Raw genomic sequence first — 19,988 nt, forward strand, 5'->3', positions numbered from 1 at the left:
CTGGATAACTATGGTACTGACCCCCACTAAACTGTGCAACTATCCTCCTGACCAACCCTTCACCCCAACCACCCAATAACTCCATGACCATTCCTTGGCTACACCGAGCATCTGATCCCCCCCCCCCCCCCCCCGACTGTCACCGTCTCACCACTACCCTCCCGAACACCCAGCTACCCGCATCCTAGCCACTTGTACCCCACCCCCTCCCACAACCACCTTAACACCTTTACCTTACACATTTGCACCCTGACTTCTCGAAGTGGCTGGGACCATTAAACTGAACTGGTTTATGGCACCCGATGCTGTAAAAAGAGGATGCGACTTCACTCACCCTGAGGTTGCTGCCCTGAACTGGAAGGAGTCTGGAGCAGATGCATTGCACGTTTCTCACCAGGCCTGGGTTGGACATCAGGGCAAGAACTCTGCAGCTCCTGACCCTGGTAAGTAAAAAGGAGCAGGGTGACAATCCAATGCCGTTAGCAACTCCACAGAAGTTCTGGGCCCAGAGTGCTGTATCCCTGTCGCCAATCCACATTCCTAGTGCGGGAGACTTCTCTGCTAGTGTTGGGGTGTCGTGCTACCACGAGGTAAAGCAGAGAAAATGTCATTTTCTTTATAGCTCAGAGACTCTTTTGAGAGCTTATTGAATAAGGCAGTGTTAAGAGTTGAGTTTAATAGTGTAACTAAAAATTGAACTTGCTGCCAAGTTCACCCAATCACCTGGCTCCTGACTCAGCATGGAAGACCAAAAGCCACATGTCTGTCTGGGGCCAGGAAAAAAAATTCTCTGAGCTTAGACAAAAAACAAAATTCAGCACATTCCAAATCAGCTGGAATAACTAACCAACAATCTTCCCTTTTAAACTGGATGAAAGGAACCCTTAGCCAAAATAATTTCATATATTTGCTCTTCCTGCCATAACTTCTCTGGAAGTGTGTCGAAAATGCCATTGAAATTCCGATGTAAGAAGATGAGGACATAAGAAACAGGAGCATGGGAAGACCTTTCGGCCCATCGGGACTGCTCCTGCATTCAATATGATCATGATTAATCTTGGACTTCAACTCCACTTTCCCGTCCACTCCGCATACCCTTTGATTCCCTGTCACAGCCTTAAGTCTATTAAAAAAAATGCAGCATCCACATCCCTCTGGGATAGAGGATTCTAAAAGGGCAGCACGGTAGCATTGTGGATAGCACAACTGCTTCACAGCTCCAGGGTCCCAGGTTCGATTCCGGCTTGGGTCACTGTCTGTGCGGGGCCTGCACATCCTCCCCGTGTGTGCGTGGGTTTCCTCCGGGTGCTCCGGTTTCCTCCCACAGTCCAAAGATGTGCAGGTTAGGTGGATTGGCCGTGATAAATTGCCCTTAGTGTCCAAAATTGCCCTTAGTGTTGGGTGGGGTTACTGGGTTATGGGGATAGGATGGAGGTGTTGACCTTGGGTAGGGTGCTCTTTCCAAAAGCCGGTGCAGACTCGATGGGCCGAATGGCCTCCTTCTGCACTGTAAATTCTATAAAAGATCCATAACCCTTTGGGTGAAGAAATTTCTCCTCATCTCAGTCTCTGAACCCCGAAATTGTGCCCATTTGTTCAAGATTCCCCACCCAGGGAAACAATCTCTCAGTATCCACTCTGTCAAGCCACTTCTTAATCTTGAATGTATCTATAGCATTATCTCTCACTCTTTTAAACTCTGGACAGTATGGATCCAATTTACTCAGCTTTCCATCATCAGACATCCCACTCATCGCAGGGGCTAATCTAATAAACCTTCACTGTACCGCCCCCAATGCAATCCTTCCTGTTATGCATTCACTGGGTTGCTGTATATCTTATTTATCTCAGAGCAATGGAGAGATGACTCTAGTTCTAAATCTAAATGTTTATTTACAGAACAGCTCAGAACATACCAGAATTTCAACACGAGGAGCCCCCCAGATCCTTTCTGGGACTTCCTCAGATTTCTTAACTCTTGAGTTCCACCTACAGGCGTAAACAATCAAGCGAGTGTAGAAGGATCAGTTACCAGACTAGCATAGTCAAACACAGATGAAACAAACCAGTGAACACTGCACTTCTTTAAATATGGAGGCCAAAATTGCAGGCAATATTCCAGGTCTGGTCTCGCCGAAGCCCAATACAATTGCAGCAAGATTTCTTCATCCTCAATCCGCTTGCAATAAAGGTCAACATGCTCTTTGCTTTCCTAATTCTTCCTGTATCTACATGTGTTCTTTGTATGAAAGTCAATATTTACAGGTTTCACACTTTATTAAAAAATATTTTTCTTTACTTTCTTGCAACAAAAGTGAATAACTTCATTCTTCTCCATATTCTACTCCACCTGCCATAGGACCATAAGGCATAAGAGCAGATGTAGGCCATTCGGCCCATTGAATCTGCTCCACCATTCAATGAGATCATGACTAATCTGACGTGATAATCCTCAACTCCACCTTCCCACCTTATCTTCTTAACCCTTGATTGCCTTACTGAGTAAAAAGCTGTCAATCTCAGCCTTGAACATACTTAATGACCCAGCCTCTATATCAATCTGTGGTAAAGAATTTCACAGATGCACAACCCTCTTAGAGAAGAAATTTCCTCCTAATCTCTGTTTTAAATAGGCAACCCCTCACTTTGAGATGATGCCCTCTGGTCCTCGACTCTCCCACAAGGGAAGCAAGCTCTCAGTATCTACCCCGCGAAGTGTCCTGAGAATCCACATGTCTCAATAAGGTCGCCTCTCATCCTTCTGAACTCCAATGAGTACAGGTCCCACCTCTCCCCATAAAATAATCCTTCCATACCCAGGATCAGCCTAATTGAACCTTCTCTGGACTGCCTCCGTATACCTGTCCTTAGAGGAGGGGATCAGAATTGTTCACAGTATTCCAGGTGTAGTCCAACTAGTGCCTTGTATAGTTTTCACATGACTTCAACATTTTTATACTTCACTCCTGTTGAGATAAAGGCCAACAGTCCATTTGCCTTTCCTATTACCTGCTGAACTTGCATCCCAGCTTTTTGTGATTTATGCCCGAGAACCCGCCAGGTCCCGCTGTGCTGCAGTTTTCTACATTTAAATAACATTTAGCTCCTTTATTCTTCCTACCAAAGTGCATAACCTTACATTTTCCTACATTATATTCCATCTGCCGAGGTTTATATATCCCTCTGTCGGCTCTTTGTGTCATCCTCACCACTTGACTTCCCATCTATTTTTGTGTTATCCGCAAACTCGGCAATAGTACATTCACTTCCCGCGTCCATGTCATTAATAATCCACCTTGTTGCTGGCGCTTTTAACTTGTCTATATCCCTCTGTAGTCTCTTTGTGTCCTCCTCACAGATTGCATTGCCATCTTGCTTTGTGTCATTAGAAAACATTTTAGATGCTAAGTCACGAATAGTTTATGCCCCAACACCGATCATTGCACCATCCCACTAATCACAGCCTGCTGACTTGAAAATGTCCCATTTATCCCTACTCTCTTCTTCCTGCCTGATAACCAATTCTAGTATCACCCCTGAATTCCATGCGTCCTTACCTTGTGTATTAATTATTTTGCGGCACCTGATTGAATGCCTTTTGGAAAGCTAAGTACACTACATCCTCTGATTCTCCATTATCTACCCTACCAGTTACAATCTCAAAAAACTCTAATACACTCCTTTCCAAAAAACCATGTTGACTCTGCCTGGTTGCATTGAGATTTTGTCAGTGATCCGCTATAACTTCCTTAATAATAGATTCCAACATTTACCTGATGACAGATGTTAAGCTAACTGGCTTGTAGTTTCCGGTTTTCTGTCTCCTTTCTTGAACAGTGGAGATGGATTTACAATTTTTCAATCTGATGGAATCTAGTGAATTTTAGAAAATTAAAGCCAATGCATCTTTATTAATAATCTTTATAATTGTCATAAGTAGGCTTACATTAACACTGCAATGAAGTTACTGTGAAAATCCCCTAGTTGCCACACTCCAGTGCGCCTGTTCCGGTACAATTCACCTAACAGCACATCTTTCGGGACTTGTGGGAGGAAACCGAAGCACCCGGAGGAAACCCACGCAGACACGGGGAGAATGTGTAGACTCCGCACAGACAGTGACCCAAGCCGGGAGTCGAACTTGGGATCCTGGCATTGTGAAGCAACATTGCTAACCACTGTGCTACCTAGCCACCCATCTACTATCTCAGCGGCTTCTTCTTTTTAGACCCTAGGATGAAGTCCATCAGGATCTGGGGACTTATCAGCTTTTTAGTTCGAATAATTTTCCCAGTGCCTTTTCCCCGATGATTGAAATTGTTTTACGGTCCTTCTTCCCTTTCACCTCCAGACTCACAATTATTTCTGGGGCGTTATTTGTATTCTTTACAGTGAAGACCGATACAAAATATCTGTTCAATTCAGCCATCCTTTCCTTATTTCCCATTCTCACTCTCTGGAGGGCCAATACACACTTTACTTTTTTACTTTTTAAATACCTGCAGAAACTCTTGCTATCTGTTTTTATATTTCTAGCTAACTTTCCCTTGCACTCTAATTTTTCCCACATTATGAATCTTTTAGTTATTCTTTGCTGTTCTTTGGTATTCTTCATGTTCCATCTAATCTTCTGATTTGTCATTCAACTTTGTGATTTGTGATTTTTCTTTCAACTTGATACTTTCTTTAACTTTTTTCGTTAGCCACAGATGGTGTGTCCATCCCTCAGCCTTCCTTTGTCACTGGAATGTATCTTTTCTGTATTTTGAAATATCTTCTTAAATGACTGCCACTGTATCTCTACTGACCCATCCCTCAACCTAATTTCCCACTTGAGTTTAGCCATCTCTGTCTACATGCCCTCATAATCGCCCTCCAATAAGTTTAAGATACCAGTCTTAGATCTAGTGGGTAGCATAGTGTTTAGCACAATTGCTTCACAGCTCCAGGGTCCCAGGTTCGATTCCTGGCTGGGTCACTGTCTGTGCGGAGTCTGCACGTTCTCCCCGTGTCTGCGTGGGTTTCCTCCCACAGTTCAAAGATGTGCGGGTTAGCTGGATTGGCCATGATAAATTGCCCTTAGTGTCCAAAAAAGGTTAAGTGGGGGTTCCTGGGTTACGGGGATAGGGTAGATACGTGGGCTTGAGTAGGGTGCTCTTTGTAAGGGCAGGTGCAGATTCGATGGGCCGAATGGCCTCCTTCTGCACTGTAAATTCTATGATCTGCTCCTTTCTCGCTCAAACTGAATGTGAAATTCAATCCTGTTGTGGTCACTGTTACCTTGGGATGCCTTCACTATTAGGTCATTAGTTAATCTTGTCTCATTGCACATCACCAGATCTATATAGTAGCCTGCTCTCTGATTGGTGCGATAATGTGCTGCTCTAAGAAACTGTCCCATAATTGCTCTGTGAGTTCATCATCCAGGCTATGTTTTCCAATATGATTTGTCCAATCCATATGTAGATTAAAATCACCCATGATTATTGCTTTACTTTTCTCACAAGCCCCTATTAGTTCTTCCTATATACTCCGTCCTACTGTGTGATAACTGTGAGAGAGCCTATAAACCACTCCTACGAGTGGCCTCCTAGCTTAACTGTTTCTCATCTCTATCCAAGCCAACTCCACATCTTTAATTTCCAGATATAGGGTAATCTCTTTCTCTATTGTACCAATGTCATCCTTAATTAACAGAGCTACCCCTCCACCTTTTCCTAGCTTCCTGTATCGCGGTGCCATGGTCAGTTTGTTTATCCACACGACAGCCACCACTTCCATCCAGACAAGCTGCAAGACCCTCAAACCTGTTGGACAATTGCAAAGGCTGAGGCTCCTCTACCTCTCCCTCTGGGTCCCCATATCTACCTCACTCAAAATTACACCTCCCTTGTCTCCGACCACTAACCAGTTCCTCTGGGGTGTGACTGCCTCCTGGGTCAATGTGTTCAGGTAACTTTCCTCCGCCTTTATGCATCGCAGTGTCTGCAGCTCAGCCTACAGCTCGATGACACTGAGCTGGTGCTTCTCAGGCCACAGACACTTACTGCAGACGTGTTTGCCCTGAATTACCCTGGTGTCCAGGAACTCCCACATTCTGCTGTCACAACACATCCTTCCCATCTTTATTAATCTGCTGACTGATGCTCAGTTTGGTTGCTGCGAGTGTCAATCAGCCCCTGACCTCAATCAAATATGGACAAAAGAACTGAACTCCATAGGTCAGGTAAGAATGACCACCCTTGACATTAAGACAGCATTTGATTGAGTGTGGCATCATGGAGCCTGAGCGAACTGGAGTCAATGGGAATCGGATGTGGGGGGGTAACTCAGTTATAGTTATAGTGGAAGTTATAGTTAGCACAACGGAAGATGATTGTGCTTGTTGGAGGTCAATCATTTAAGTTCCAGGACATCACTGCAGGAATTCCTCGGGGGAATGTCCAAGGCTCAGCATTTTCAGCCACTTCATCATTGATCTTCCTTCTGTGCCGGACGGCACGGTAGCACAGTGGTTAGCACTGTTGCTTCACACCACCGGGGTCCCAGGTTCAATTCCCGGCTTGGGGCTTGGGTCACTGTCTGTGCGGAGTCTGCACGTTCTCCCCGTGCCTGCGTGGGTTTCCTCCGGGTGCTCCGGTTTCCTCCCACAAGTCCCAAAAGACGTACTGTTCGGTAATTTGGACATTCTGAATTCTCCCTCTGTGTACCCGAACAGGCGCCGGGATGTGGCGACTAGGGCTTTTCACAGTAACGCCATTGCAGTGTTAATGTAAGCCTACTTGTGACAATAAAGATTATTATTATTATAAGCTCAGAAGTGAGGATATTCACTAATGATTGCGCAATATTCGGCACCAGGTACAGAAGCAGTCCATGTTGAAATGCAACGTGACCTGGACAATATCCAGGCTTGGGCTGATCTATGGCAAATAACATTCATACCACACAAGTCTCAGCCAATGGCCATCCCCAACAAGAGGGAATCTAACCATCGCTCCTTGACATTCGCTCCTGAATTCCCCTGATACTCCATGATGTTTGGACATAGAGAATAGGAGCAGGCCATTCGGCCCTTCAAACCTGCTCCGATAAACATTATGATCATGGCTGATCATCCAACTCAGTAATCTGTATCCATTTCCTCCCCATATCTTTTGATCCCTTTAGCCCCAAGAGCTAGATCTAACTGCTTCTTGAAATAAGGGGCGGGATTCTCCGCAATCGGCGCGATGTCCGCTGACCGGTGCCAAAAACGGCGCGAATCAGTCTGGCATTGCGCCGCCCCAAAGGTGCGGAATTCTCCACATCTTGAAGGAATCGCGCCGCGCCGGTTGGCGGGCCCCCCCCTGGCGATTCTCCAGTCGGCGTGGATTGAACCATCTTAGGGACGGCGGGACACGGCGGCGCGGGCGGGCTCCGGGGTCCTGGGGGGGTCGCGGGGCGATCTGGCCCCGGGGGGTGCCCCCATGGTGGCCTGGCCCGCGGATCGGTGGGCCCCAATCGTGGGCCAGGCCACCGTGGGGGCACCACCCAGGGCAAGATCACCCCGTGCCCCCCCAGGACCCCAGAGCCCGCCCGCGCTGCCTTGACCCGCCGGTAAGAGAGGTGGTTTGATTCTCGCTGGAGGGACAGGCATTCCTGCAGCGGGACTTCGGGCCAGAGAATCGCCGGGGGGGGGCCGCAAACCGGCTAGCGCGATTCCCACCCCCGCTGAATATCCAGTGTTGGAGAATCCCGCCCATGTTTTGGGCTCAACTGCTTTCTGTGGGAGCAAATTCCACAGATTCACCACTCACTGGATGAAGAAATTTCTCCTTATCTCAGTCCTAAATGGTTTATAGCCTTAGACTGTGACCGCTTGTTCTGGATTCCCCCACCATCGGGAACATTCTTCCTGCATCAACTGTATCTAGTCCTGTCAGAATTTTACAACTCCAGTGAATATTATCCAAACCGACTCAATCTCTCCTCATACGTCAGTCCTGCCCTTCCCAGGAATCAGTCTGGTAAACCTATGCGGCATTCTCTCTCTCTCTCTCTCTCTCTCTCTCTCTCTAGCATGAACATCCTTCCTCAGATAGGGGCTGGAAATCTTTGGCCGTTGGGGTTCTCAGTTCCCGGTGGTGTGGAATGTCTTCCATGGGAAATCCCATTGACCAGCGGCGGTAATAGAGAATCCCACCACCAGTGAATGGCATGCCGCTGGAGCACCAGAGAATCCAGCTCTCGAGACCAAACCTTCACACAATGGGCGGGATTCTCCGATATCGGCGCGATGTCCACCGACTGGCACCAAAAACGGTGCGAATCAGTCCGGCATCGCGCCGGCCCAAAGGTGCGGAAGTCTAGTCTCCGCATCTTGAGCGGCCGAGCCCTCACCTTGAGGGGCTAGGCCCGCGCCGGACTGATTTCCGCCCCGCCAGCTGGCGGGAAAGGCCTTTGGTGCTCAGCCAGCTGGCGCGAAACCGACTTTGATGGGCGGCGCATGCGCGGGAGCATCAGCGGCTGCTCACGGCATCCCCGCGCATGCGCAGAGGGGGTCTCTTCCGTCTCCGCCATGGTGGAGACCATGGCGAAGGCGGAAAGAAAAGAGTGCCCCCACGGCACAGGCCCGCCCGCGGATCGGTGGGCCCCGATCGCGGGCCAGTCCACCGTGGGGGAACCCCCCCGGGGCCAGATCGCCCCGCACCCCCCCCCCCAGGACCCTGGAGCCCGCCCCCACGCTGCCATCCCCCGCCGTCCCAAAGGTGGTTCAATCCACGCCGGCTGACGTGGGTTGACAGCGGCGGGACTTCGGCCCATCGCGGGCCGGAGAATCGCCGGGGGGGGTGGGGCCCGCCAACTGGCGCAGCGTGATTCCCGCCGCCACCGAATATCCGGTGCCGGAGAAGACATCCCTGCTTCTGTACTCGAATCCTCTCGCAATGAAGGCCAACATACCATTTGCCTTATTTACTGCGTGCTGCACCTCCATGCTTATTTTCAGTGACTGATGTACAAGGACACCCAGGTCTCGTTACACAATCCCCTCTCTCAATCTTTAGCCATTCAGATAATAATCTACCTTCCTGTTTTTGCTACCAAAGTGGATAACCTCACATTTATCCACATTACACTGAATCTGCCATGCATTTGCCCATTCACTCAACTTGCCCAAGTCACACTGTAGCATCTCTGCATCCTCCTCACAGCTCACCCTCCCACCCAGCTTTGTGCCATCTGCAAACTTGGGGACATTACATTTAGTTCCCCCATCCAAATCATTAATATACATTGTGAATATCTGGGGTCCAAGCACCAATCCCTGCGGTACCCCACTAGTCACTGCCAGCCATTTGGAAAAAAAAACATTTATTCCTACTCTTTGTTTCCTGTCTGCCAACTAGTTTTCCATCCTCAATACACTACCCCCAGTCCCATGCGCTTTAATTTTACACGCTAACATCTTGTGTGGAAATCCTTCTGAAAGTCCAAGTAAACCACAACCACTGGTTCCCACTCATCAACTCTCCCAGTTACATCCTCAAAGATGTCCAGTGGATATGCCAAGTATGATTTCCCCTTCATAAATCCATGCTGACTCTATCCGATCCTGCCACTGTTTTCCAAACTACAACTCCTTCATTTTATTGCTGGGCCCTGCATATATTGCAATCAAGTTCCTCATCAGGCTCCCATACTCTCTCGAACTGAATATCACTGATTTCTGACTTCAAAATAAAACTATGATCAAGGTTAAATAAGAACAGAGAGTGCATAAATTTAAAGTAATCACCAGAAGATCTAATCTGAATATAATTTGTATCTAACATGTATGTGCTCGATCCTCACAGTTGAACCCAACAATAATGGTGCCCCGTTCACTAGGTGATGTTTTGTATAGACCTGGCTTACGTGACAACTCATCATTCCTGAAGCAATTCAGTATATCTGAGAGACCGGACTGGGTCGTAATAAATGTAAACTTTTCTTTCAAATTGCCTTTTTATTTTCAAACAGACAGTAAGTAAGGCTCAGAGATACAGACTGGTTGTGGAAAATAACAAGACATTTGAGGAGATGTCTTCTTTACAAAGACGCTGAATTAGAGACACACGGTAACATTTGTCTCTAGTGCCAAGGTTACCAACGCTACTTGGACATGTTCCTGAAGATTTCATCTCCTGTCTTCAACAGCTGCTCTGCATATGCCTGCCATTATTCACCAAACATTATTCTCGCATTGAACTGCCTTCCCAAGGCCAATTAGAAAACAGATTATTCATTACCCAACTGACTGTGAGAAATCATCCAATCCATCAGTCCACTTCTCCCAATCTCTCCAACATTATAAATGGTAAAACTGTTTAAAGAGCATGATATTCCTGACCGCCTTAACCAGTGCCCCTGACAGCCTTAACTAGTGCTCCTGCCAATGTTAACCAGTGCAGCAACAACCTTAACCAATGCCCCTGACAGCCTTAACCAGTGCATCTGGCAACCTTAACCAGTGTCCCTGACAGCCTTAACAAATGCCTCTGACAACCTTAACCAGTACCCCTGATGGCCTTAACCAATATTCCTGACAGCCTTAACCAGTGCCCCTGACAACTTTAACCAGCCTTCCTGACCAACCTTCCAGTGCACCTGGAGTGTTCCTGTACCACTTTGAGGAAGGTTGTGATTGGGCAGTTTGTGAGTCTCACCTTTTCGCATCTGTCAATTTGGAATTTAAATCGTGGCCTGGGAAGTCCTGATATAGGTCCAAACATCTGTCTGGAGCTCCAAGACGGACAATAGACCTCACAGGTCTTGTGATTGTAATACAGATGAGTGGAGTAGAGGCTGGGAGAGGATCAGGCTTTGCTGGGGCAAGTTTCATCCTTGGCTGCTCTCATTAAGGAAGGATTAGTTAACAGACTCCCACTCTATTTCACTCAGTTCTTCCTGTCTTCCACACAGAAATAAATCTACAATTCAAACTTGGATATAGGGAGATTATGCACGATTTGGATCCTGTCACTGGGGAGGGGGGGGGGGGGGGTGAGAAAGGGGTTCTCGGCCTGTTTGGTGCTGGGGTCAGTGCTGGTGGGATTGCAATGGCTCCAAAGATGGTTTGAAGGTGAAATCATCCAGTGGTAAAATAAAATCCTTCTGTTCCTAAAAAATATTGTTTAGAAATTAATACAAAGCATCTAACAGGGCTGGGGCCTAGAACAGGAAAACTGTGCTCAATCTCGTGTGGCTCTGTCTATCCTTTTGGGTCTTGTGCTTTGAAATAAGCTCACGCTGTGACCCCCTCCCACCTTCAGACAATCTCTTCAAACAGCTCACAGGGGAAAGTAGCGGAGTTTCCTCTCAAGTTGTTTTTTGTAACGGTTCAGGAAAACCTAAAACAATGAATTTACACAAAAGATATTGTGATGTGAGCATCACCCACTCCTGATCATTTTACCTCTTTATAAATAAACAGATTATATTATTGTAACTTCTCTTTGGTCTGCCTGTGTGGTTTCTGGAACAGTGAAATGAGAGATTGAATTCTGGGGAGGAGGGAGGACAATGGTTTAAGTTCATCGACTCTTTCGGGTGGATTGAGTAGTCCAGCTATTGCAGAATTATTGATGGGTGTCAGCTGCATTCAATGTTCCTTGGCGCGAACCTCTCTCCTGGGCCAGGCAAACCGTTCTGTTTTGGGAAACTCTTCCCCTGCTCCCGGGGAGCACTTTTTCTGTGGTGTGCTGAACTCTCAGATGATATGGACTACGTGCTGATGTGTCTACCTTACAGGGTGTTTGTTTGCTCAAAGCTGACCTGCGTTGGCCCTTGCAACCTCTGAAGATGCAACAAGAATTTAAATTCAGGTTAAAAAATCTGGAATTAACAATCTGTTGTAGGTTAGTAGGATGTCTCATGGTGCAGTGGGTAGCGTCCTTCTCTCTGGGCCAGAAGCTCTGGGTTCAAGTCTCACTTCAGGACTTGGTGGCCAAGCAGGTTGGTTATCGGCAAGTAAATTCTTCCAATATGCCCGACGGCAGTCGATAAGAGCGGGAGAGTTTCCTGGCCAGCCACACTGCAGAAGGCAATGTCAAAGCCCTGCAGTACTTTGCCAAGCCTAATCATGGACCTGAAGAAAGGGGAGGACATCAGTAAATGTGAGCATGAAATTCCTGGATTGTCACACAAAGCACAACTGGTTCGCTCATGCCCTTTCGAGAAGGAAATCCGGTCAGGTCCATATGTGACTCCAAACCCACAGGGATGTGGTTGACTCTTAACTGTCCCAGTAAGATGGGCTAGTGAGATATGCGGTTGTGACCGAAGAAGACAGTTCACCCCTAACACCTCGAGATCTAGGATGCCCCAGAAATGCCAACCCCGCCGACAACACCTATGCCAGGAGAGTGGGGACCCCCTTCCATGAGCATCTCAATCATTGATCCTCTCCAACAACACCAACCCATATTTATATAACACCTGTAGCCGAATAAAACATCCCAGGGTGCTTCACAGGAGTGCTCTAAAGCAAAGTATGCCACACATTTGGACAGGGGACCAAAAGCTTGATCAAAGAGGCAGGTTTTAAGGAACGTCTTAAAGGAGGTAAGTGAGAGGCGGGGAGGTTTAGCAAGGGAAGTCCAGAGTTTGTTGCCAAGGCAACTGAAGACATTGCTGCCAATGGAGTAATGATAGGTTGGAATACACAAAAGGGTAAAATTGGAGGTGTGCAGGTTTCTCAGAGGCTCGTGGGGCTGGAGATCGCTGTGACAGGGAGGAACAAGGCCAGGGAAGGATTTGAAAATGAGGATGGATTTGAAAATCAAGATGTTGCTGTACTGGGAGCCAAGGTAGGTTAGCGAGCACAGGGGTGTTAGGGCAATGGGACATGCTGTCAGTTCGGACACGGGCAACAGTTTTGAATCGCCTCAGGTTTACAGAGGGTCGAAGGTCGGAGACCAGCTTAGCAAGCTGCTCAGGGAGAAAGGAAATAGGTTATAAACGTTGATCTTGCAGCGACATCAAAGGATGGACGAAAAGTTTTAAAAATTTTAAGTAGCTTTTTCAAAATGTTTTGCATAATTTACATTGCACATATTTAACTAGCATTTAATGATCCCTCTCTCAACACGAAAACAATTAATTCACTAACTACCCCCTTCTTAGCTGTGGACTGTGGCTAAGTCCTTAAAGTGAGATATGAACGGATTCCATCTCTTGTGAAACCATTCCTCATGCCCTCTTAAGCTAAGTTTAACCTTCGCTAGGTTTAGAAACTCCATTAAATCTCCCAGCTATATTGAGGCACAGGGTGGGGAAACTGACCTCTAACGCAATAGGATCCGCCTACTCGCCACCAGCGAGGCAAAGGCTAAGACCTCTGCCCCTGACCCTTGTCTGGAGCTCTGGCAAGTCTCACACCCCGAATATATCCCCCAGGGGACTGCGTTCTAGGTCCAACTGTAACACTGTTTGATTTGTTATGTTGTAGGTGTAACATAAGCGGCTTCCTTGTGGTGCACTTGACAAAGGAAGGTTCAGACGTGGAGATAACTTCAACACGTTTATTAAACTATTTACACTTCTATTACTCGGGTTCGACACTACTGCTAATCCTTCTATAGCTACCCAGACTGACTAACCAGCTGCTGCAATCCACGTGGTGGGTGTAATATTGAATCAACCCTGTGTCTCTACTCACTGACTGTCTCCACTGGAAAGAGACAGATCATGTGTGTGGTGTCCTTTATATATGGGTTGGTGTAATGCCCCCCTGTGGTCGAGTCACCTCTGTGTGTATCATGAATGTCCATTGGTCGTGTCCTATCTAACTGATCTATTGGTTGAGTGTGTGTGTGTGATGTCTCTGGTGCTCCCTCTGATGTCTAGCTAGCCTACATGCATTTACATTGATGCACATCACCACACTGTTGACATGGTGCTAAATACAATGCCACAGAACTTCCTCAGTTTTAGAGATGACCAAAACATGTGTACATGATTGGCCGGCCCCCTCCCATACATTTCACAAATATCATCGACCCCTTCGAACAGGCAACTCATTCTCGACTTAAAGTTAAATGGAAAAACTGTGGATAGGGTGGGATTCTCCGAGCCTCCGCACACAATCACTCTCGGCGCGGGGGCGGAGAATGGGCGTCGATGTTGAAATTCGGCGTGGCGGCACTCCCGCGATTCTCCAGTCACCGGAGAATTGCTACCAATCGCGCGCGCACGGTCAACGTGGCACCGGTCGGGGGCTATTGAAAGAGGCCCCCGCGGCGATTCTCTGCCGGCAACTGGCCCAGTTACCGCCGACGTGGTTCTAACATGGTTCCACCTGGCGGGCACTCGGGGTGGCAGCTGCGGACTCAGTCCGCGGCCGCCCTGGTAGGGGGCAGAGGGATCCGTCACCGGTGAGGGGGGGGGGCCTCCAGGACGGCCAGATTCGCGATCGGGGGCCACCGATCGGCAGGCAGGCGGCGCAATCTGGGGGTGAGCCTATATTGTGGCGGCCGGTCCACTGTGTGGGTCCGCCATGTCGCACGGGGCCGCCGTGCGCACGCGCGGACACGCGGCCGGAAGTGCAGGGCTCCGTATCGGCAGCTGGAGATGCGCAGAGCACTCCGGTGCCCTGCTGGCCCTCTGTGAGCTATGGAATCGCTGAGCCAAGGGGCCCATTGACGCTGGCGTGAAACGCTCCAGTGTTTACGCCAGCGTCAACACATAGCCGCCGTTTCGGAGAATCCCACCCTATAAATTTTGCTGTCCCTTTAAGAGATTTTGAATGAAGAGGAGCAATACTGTCCTGCTGCCAGTAGATGGTGATGCCGCATTATATAAAGCAGCTGGTCTAAATGCTATCATTCAGTTCTAATCTAAGGGGCGCTGAGGACATTGATTAATGGAAAATTGTGTGGGTTGCGAATCGTGTGTCTAACCTCCACAGCCTGTGCCTCTGTTAAAGGCAGTGCTGATTCCGGTCTGCTGAGATAGAATATTTAACCCTCGGTTTCAAAACAAAATCTGTTAAATTCCAACAACATCAATTTGCATTTATATAGCACCTTTGGTGCAGGTAAACATCCCAAGGAGCTTCTGAGTGACCAGTTATTAACCGTCTCCGAGACGGACAGAGGACTGGCTTCATGTGTGATAATAACTGTTCACACAGGTGTGTGGATCCTAATGCTGAAAGCATTGCAAGTGTAATTCTCCTCAAACAGTTAACCTTCACTGGCAGGGCGGTCCAGCAGGTCAGAATTCAGGCTGCCTGGCCTCTCTCGGTGGCTTCAAGTGCGCTCCGCAGATCTCTGAACTTTCTTGCCCACAATTCTTGCTTCGTCAAGAACGGTTTTCTCGTGCTTCGTAAAAAAAAGCTGTCGTTGAACACTCGCTGCGTGACCAACCGCACTTTCCCAGACGAAAGCACAGACACCAACATGGTCCTTCTTTTGAATAAATCCAAATCTGACTGCCCTAACGGCTGAAATGAAGCGACTTTTAATTTTGTTTTCTTCAGAGCTGCCATTTTATCAAATGTACCCCTCAATCCACGGTGAAAAAGATCATGACAGGCAGCGCACTGTTCCACATTACGTAAGCAACAAATTGGGACTTAAAACTATCTCAGTAATGAATAAAATGCATTTACTTCTTTACATTCCATACATCTTTTATCAATGTAACATGCCTTCTCGGGACAAATAAATGATAAGATATTAGATTCTGTGCCGTTAATTGGACTTGCAGTGCTAGTGCCGCTCAAAATAATTACACCAAGCCCGAGTCTAAGAGGTGGGATTTTAAGCAACTACTTGGAAGCGGAAAGCAAGGTGGAGAGGCCGAGGTTTAGGGAGGGAATTACAGAGCATCAGGGCCCAGGCAGCTGAGGCACGTCCGCCAATGGTGGGCTGATTAAAATCCGAGATGTACAAGAGTCCAGAATTGGAGGAGTGCAGAGATCTCGAGAGGCCTGAGGAAGTTACAGAGGCAGGGAGGGGCCTTGAGGGATTTGAAAACAAGGATGAGAATGTTAAAATGAAGGAGTCGAGGTAGGTCAGTGGGCACAGGGGTGATTGGTGCACGCTAGGATGCGGGCAGCAGAGTTTTGGATGGGCTCAAGTTCACCGAGGGTCGAATGTGGGTGACCAGCCAGGTGGACAGTGGACTGGCCAAGTCTAAAGGTAACAAAGGCATGGATCAGCCTTTCAGCAGCAAATGAGCTGAGACAGGGGTGAAGTCTAGTGACATTTCACAGGTGGAAATATGAGATCCGAAGTTAACTTTGGATCAAATATGACACCAAAGTCATAAACAGATTGGTTTGATTTCAGTGAGTGGGATGGAGCCAGTGGCTGTGGAACAGTGTTAGGAGCGGGGAATCCAAAGGATGGCTTCATTCTCAGGAGGACATTTCTGACACGAGGGGCGGGATTCTCCCCTACCCGGCGGGGCGGGGGGTTCCGTCGTAATGGAGTGGCGGGATCCACTCCGGCGTCGGGCCGCCCCAAAGGTGCGGAGAATGGGGGCCAAGCCCTCACCTTGAGGGGCTAGGCCCCGCCGGAGTGGTTTCCGCTCCGCCGGCTGGCGGGAAAGGCCTTTGGCGCCACGCCAGCCGGCGCCGAAAGGTCTTCGCCGGGCGACGCATGCGCGGGAGCGTCAGTGGCCGCTCACGGCATCCCCGCGCATGCGCAGGGGAGGGGGTCTCTTCCGCCTCTGCCATAGTGAAGACCATGGCGAAGGCGGAAGAAAAAGAGTGCTCCCACGGCACAAGCCCGCCCGCGGATCGATGGGCTCTGATCGCGGGCCAGGCTACCGTGCGGGCATCCCCCGGGGCCAGATCGCCCCGCGCCCTCCCCCCCCCCCCCCCCCCAGGACCCCGGAGCCTGCCCGCGCCGCTTTGTCCCACCGTTCAAAAGGAGGTTTAATACACGCCGGCGGGTGAGGGTTGATAGCGGCAGGACTTCGTCCCATTACGAGCCGGAGAATCGCCGGGGGTGGGCCCGCCGACCGGCGTGATTCCCGCCGACCGGCGCGATTCCCGCCCCCGCCGAATCTCTGGCGGCGGAGAATTCAGGAGACGGCGGGGGCGTAAGTCACGCCAGCCCTCGGCGATTCTTCGACCCGGTGGGGGGTCGGAGAATTGCGCCTGAGATGTCACATATGCAGTCCGATAATTTATCAACACAATACTAACAATTGTAGAGAATCCTGGTGAAGCCTTTCAAAGAGACACAAGAGTTGTGAAAAACGCTGTATAATACTTTCTCCTTCACCTGGTCCTCTGCACTTACTAGGAAGTCTCCATGAGCAAACTCTCTCTGTCTTTCAATCCTTCTCTTCCTCTGAGCTAAAATGTAACTTTATGTGTGAAGTTTGTTTCTAGGGATCCCTTCGGATTTTCTTTGCAGATCTCTTCACTTCAGAAGATGGGTAATGTCAGCTCTTCCAGATTGTGGCTGGAATAACAGATTGAAGCCATCAAATAGCTTTATTCAGTTGTAGCAACTGCACCAGATTTGCACTGGTTTTGTATCAATCCCACCAATGGCAATTTACATGGCAATTTCCTGAAAAGCTCAATAAAAATTGAGCCACTGGGAAGTGCCGAACCTCCACCCTCGCCCAGCTTTAAGGCCCTCTTTGTCTCACTGATATTTTGGAAAGTTTGAAGTCATCGTTTATGCACGTTTAACAAAGCTTGTTTAAGAAAATGCAATTATCATAGCTGTTCTCTTTTTGATGTCACCGATTATGATTCCATAAATAAAACATTGAAAGATGTGGAAAATACAGAATAGGCTTCGGTAAGGAGACAGCAATAAATTGCTGGAAAAAGCTATCCAGTGATTTTGGGTCATATTACACCTAAACTTCTAAAAATCAATGACATTTATGTGCAGTTTTCCTTGGCTATAAAAGGAGTTCATCGTGATAAAGTTGAATACGCAGCTGCTGAACAATTTAAAAAAAACTTATTGCAACAGTGATCAGAATATGGCAATGTGGGGTATTCACAGAGGTTTGCAATTGAAATATTCATTTTCCTCCTTGGTAGGACTACTTAAAACCTTTCACCTTGTTAACCAAAATGCTGGTTATCAAATGACTATCAATCATATCTTCGGTGATACTTTGGCAACTATTATAAACTAAGAAAAATGATTAACAAATGGATAAACCACTTCATTTTATGCCACTGTGCTGTAAATGCCTTGGGAGTGTTTGATGGGACAGTGTAGAGGGGACTTTACTCTGTATCTAACCCCATGCTGTACCTGTCCTGGGAGTGTTCGATGGAGACAAAATACCTATTTAGAAGAGGTGTTGGTCGGTACAGGAAACTTAGGCAAGGTGGTGAGGAGAGAAGCTATGTGAAATGAAAATGAAAATCGCCTACTGTCACAGGTAGGCTTCAAATGAAGTTACTGCGAAAAGCCCCTAGTTGCCACATTCCGGCACCAGTTTGAGGAGGCTGGTACGGGAATTGAGCCATGCTGCTGGCCTGCCTTGGTCTGCTTTAAGAGCCAGCTCTTTAGCCCTATGCTAGACCAGTGAATGGACTAAATGAGGCTACAATGGCCGTAAATCAGCGAAACGGCAAAGAATACTCCAGGAAATTAGTGTACGGCGAGGCTCTGGCATAAATTACAATTTTCCTCAGAAAAGCCCAGAGCGTGGTAGGTCTGATGCCAATGTTACTGTAATAATAATCGCTTATTGTCACAAGTAGGCTTCAATGAAGTTACTGTGAAAAGCCCCTAGTCTCCACAGTCCGGGTGCCTGTTCGGGGAGGCCGGTACAGAAATTGAACCCGTGCTGCTGCCTTGTTCTGCATTCCAAGACAGCTGTTTAGCCCACTGTGCTAAACCAGCTCCTGAAAAGACAATGAGGAAATTCTGGGCTATTGAATCAGTTCACGCGTGGACAAATCACAAAGGGTTAAGCAGACAAATGAGTGAGGTTCTGAAGAAGACACATTCGACTCGAAATGTTAACTCTGTTTCTCCCTCCACAGATGCTCAGCATTCCCAGCATTTTTTGTTTTAATTTTATGTTAAATGAGTGTGGATAGATTCTATCCAGGATTTTTGGGAAAAATCCAAATATTGGTCAGGGAATGAAAAAGATCTTCTTACCCCTCAGTGGTCAGTCAGGCACAGCATGTGCTACATTTATTTAGATGGATACCCATGCAGGCAGGTTGGTAATCATCCATAAATCAGTGACATTTATGTGCAGTTTTCCTTGGCTATAAAAGGAGTTCATCGTGATAAAGTTGAATACGCAGCTGCTGAACAATTTAAAAAAAAAACACTTATTGCAACAGTGATCAGAATATGGCAATGTGGGGTTTTCACAGAGGTTTGTAATTGAAATATTCATTTTTCCCCTTGGTAGGATTACTTAAAACCTTTCATCTTGTTAACCAAAATGCTGGTTATCAAATGACTATCAATCATATCTTCAGTGACATTTTGGCAACTATCATAAACTAAGAAAAATGATTAACAAATGGATAAACCACTTCATTTTATGCCACTGCGCCGTAAATGCCTTGGGAGTGTTTGATGGGGACAGTGTAGAGGGAGCTTTACTCTGTATCTAACCCCATGCTGTACCTGTCCTGGGAGTGTTTGATGGGGACCGTGTAGAGGGGACTTTACTCTGTATCTAACCCCGTGCTGTACCTGTCCTGGGAGTGTTTGATGGGGACAGTGTAGAGGGGACTTTACTCTGTATCTAACCCTGTGCTGTACCTGTCCTGGGAGTGTTTGATGGGGACAGTGTAGAGGGGACTTTACTCTGTATCTAACCCCATGCTGTACCTGTCCTGGGAGTGTTTGATGGGGACCGTGTAGAGGGGACTTTACTCTGTATCTAACCCCGTGCTGTACCTGTCCTGGGAGTGTTTGATGGGGACAGTGTAGAGGGGACTTTACTCTGTATCTAACCCCATGCTGTACCTGTCCTGGGAGTGTTTGATGGGGACAGTGTAGAGGGAG

The sequence above is a fragment of the Scyliorhinus torazame genome, chromosome 17, assembly GCF_047496885.1.
Source record: "Scyliorhinus torazame isolate Kashiwa2021f chromosome 17, sScyTor2.1, whole genome shotgun sequence".
Taxonomy (NCBI): domain Eukaryota; kingdom Metazoa; phylum Chordata; class Chondrichthyes; order Carcharhiniformes; family Scyliorhinidae; genus Scyliorhinus; species Scyliorhinus torazame.